At 40.6% G+C, this 3,385-nt stretch overlaps 1 pseudogene; it reads right to left on the reverse strand.

Annotated features, from left to right (window-relative positions):
- Positions 1–1,016: 1,016 nt before the first annotated feature.
- Positions 1,017–2,265, reverse strand: LOC110209868 (tubulin alpha-1C chain pseudogene; annotated as a pseudogene).
- Between the last annotated feature and the right edge of the window lie 1,120 nt (positions 2,266–3,385).

A 3,385-nucleotide genomic window follows, 5' to 3' on the forward strand; every position in this document is an offset into this window, starting at 1 on the left:
ACCCTGCCCTTCCTACCTCCAGGTCCAGGGCTGTCTATTTCCACTCCCTTTTGTCTCCTCTGGGCCTCACAGCATTCTGGACACTGAACAATTATGTGGAGCCAAAAGCAAACCAGAGCCAAAATGTCGTGACCTCATTTGGATAAGCAGGTTTCCTTTTGTCCTTCTCTAATTTTGACTACATCTGGATTGTTAACTTGTAGTACTTGGGTAGCTTTAACTCTAACTTAGCTATGCCCTCCATTATCTAAATAAAATTTCCAAGCACTAAGTTCATACAACTGAGTTATTCCAGGCTTCATTCCAAATTGATAAAAATTTTCGTGACTAAGCCTAAATTTATGAAATAATTTCAGTAGAGAAACACTTCTAAATGCCTTAAAAACTGGAATTTTTGTTTTCTTTTATAGGAAGGAAGGAAGGAAGGAAGGAAGGAAGGAAGGAAGGAAGGAAGAAAGAAAGAAAGAAAGAAAGAAAGAAAGAAAGAAAGAAAGAAAGAAAGAAAGAAAGAAAGAAAGAAAGAAAGAAAGAAAGAAAGAAAGAAGGAAGCAAATTGACTCGAGTTCTAATAGGTAATCCTGAAACTGCTATTTAGTCATCTTCTTGCTGGCTTTATCTTTGATTGACTCAACATAACAGTGGACATGATAGTGTAGTATTTATTTTTTATAAGAAAGAAATAAAGGAAAGAAGGAATGGAGGGAGGGAGGGAGAAAGGAAGGGAGGGAAAGAGAGAAGGAGGAAGGGAGGAAAGAAGTAAGGAAGGAGGGAAGAAAGACAGAAAGGAAGGAAGGAAGGCAGGAAGGAAGGCAGGAAGGAAGGAAGGAAGAAAAAGAAGCAAAGAAAGAAAGACCACTGAACCTCCTATTTGCCAATTGAGGCAAATATGTCCAAATATCCAGATAATTTTTTTGCAAGTATCACACTTTTATTGACATTTGATGACCACAGAGGACATTTTCACAGAACAGTAAAAAGGGGTCAGACTTATTGTGAAGAAAAAGATAGCATACAAATTAGTATTCTTCACCTTGATCTTTCCCCTTAGCACTATCTGCTCCAATCTCCTCATAATCCTTCTCCAGGGCAGCTATATCCTCCCATGCCTCAGAGAACTGTCTTTCAGCCATGCTCCCTGCCACATACCAATGAACAAAAACATGCTTGTTATACATCAAATCAAACTTGCGGTCCAGGTGAGGCCAGGCCTCAGCAGTAGCTGTAGTGCTACTCAACATGTATACAGTCCACTGTACCTTGGCCAAGTCACCACCAGAAACCACAGTAGGAGACTGGTGATTGATGCCAACCTTGAAGCCACTTGGGCACCTATCCACAAACTGGATGCCACACTTTGTCTTGATGGTGGTGATGGCAGCATCGACATCCTTAGAACCATGCCACCATAGTGTAATAGGCAGCAAGCCATGTATCTACTGCAGAGCGTCACACTTCACCATCTGGTTGGCGGGCTCAAAGTAAGCACTGGAGATTTCTGCTGCAGTCAGCTACTCACGATGGGCTTTCTCAGGAGAAATGTCTGGGGAATGTGTAGATAGAGAGGAATGGATACAGGAATAGGGCACCAGATCAACATTCAGGGGACTGTCAAATCAGAGAAAGGCAGTGATGAAGGACACAATTTAGCTAATAAGGTGATTCAGATTAGTGTAGGTTGAGCATTTGATATCAAGGTTTCTGGTCTTGTTGTCTACCATGAAAGCATAATCAGAGTGTTCCAGGGTGGTGTGAATGGTCAGAATGGAGTTGTAGGGCTCAACTACAGCTGTGCAAACCTGAGGAGACAGGTAAATGGAAAACTCCAGCTTGGCCTTCTTACTATAATCAATGGACCTCAACAGAGAGGTAAAACCTGAGCCAGTCCCACCACCAAAGCTATGGAACACCAAGAAGATTTGAAGGTCTATGCATTGATCAGCAAGCTTCCAAATTCTGTCCAGAACCATGTCAATAGCAGTGTCCATAGACATAGTTATTAGCATCTTTCTTGCCAGTGATCAGCTGCTCAGGATGAAAGAGCTAGCTGGTGGTAGGTTCCAGTTCAAACATGGAATGGGGAACATGCTTTCCAGCCCCTGTTTCACTGAAGAAGGTGTTGAAAGAGTCATCTCCAACCCCAATGGTCACGTCACTTGGCATCTGCCCATTGGACTGGATGCCATGTTCCAGGCAGTACAGCTCCCAACAGGCATTGCCAACTTGGAAACTAGCCTGGCTTACATGGATACAGATGCCCTCATGCATGACAAAGGTGTGCAGGGGTCCACTGGCCTAAGAAGAAATGGAAAGGAGAATGACACAAGTTTCTCACCAACCAACCATTAGGGAATTTCTGGAGGAAAAGTCAGTGAGACCCAGATAACTTCTTGATCATTGAAGTTTTCATCTAGATTCCTCGTATCATGTAGACAAAGCTGCAGAGAGCCCAACATCTTTGCTAAAAGCAGACGGAGCAAAGGATTTAGGTTCAGAAAGCCCAAGTTTAGATGTTCACCCTGTGTGACCTTTCACAAGTCACAACCTTTTTGGGCTTGAGTATCCTCCTCTAAACAATGAAAGGCTTGTCTCTCAGGTTGCTTTCAGCTCTAAATCTATCAGCTTATCAAAGTAAATATATGCAAGTTAGTACTGCCATGAAATGATATGTCATGAGGCCATGCTCCACATAAGGTCATCTTCATTTTATCTAGCATAGAGCATTTCACACAGTAGGTGCTTGATAAAAGTCTATCGAGTGACAAGAATGATCCAAAAATTCCATTATTCATCTGAAATAGTGCAGGCAACTTCAAAGGGAGGAGATTTGATTTAATGTCCATGCTATAGGACCTTATTATATGTGAGATCACTTTATAGAAATTGTTAAAAGTTGATGGTTAGCATATACAGATCTTATACTAAATTTACCTCCATGATGAAGTTTAATAGGTCTGAATCATTCCTACAACAAATAGATAGATAGATGGATAGATAGATAAATAGGTAGATAGATGAATGGATAGATAGCTAGAAAACAGAGAAAGAAAATTATAGACCAATTTCTCTAATGAATATAGATGCAAAATTTTTAAATCAAATATTAGCAAAGAGATTACAGCAACTTATCTCGAGAATAATACACTATAACCAGGTAGGATTTATACCAGGAATGCAGGGCTGGCTCAATATTAGGGAAACTATTGGAAAAATTGATCATATCAACAACAAAACTGAGAGAGAGAGATGAATGAATAAATGAATGGATAGAGAGATAGGTAGATAGATAAATAGATGGATAAATAGATGAATGAATGAAGAGAGGGGGGGGGAGGGAGAGATAATGATGTGAGAAGATTATTTGCTTTGCAAATACCCTGGACAACAG

Source organism: Phascolarctos cinereus, unplaced genomic scaffold, assembly GCF_003287225.1.
Source record: "Phascolarctos cinereus isolate Bilbo 61053 unplaced genomic scaffold, phaCin_HiC Scaffold_9;HRSCAF=440, whole genome shotgun sequence".
Lineage (NCBI taxonomy): Eukaryota > Metazoa > Chordata > Mammalia > Diprotodontia > Phascolarctidae > Phascolarctos > Phascolarctos cinereus.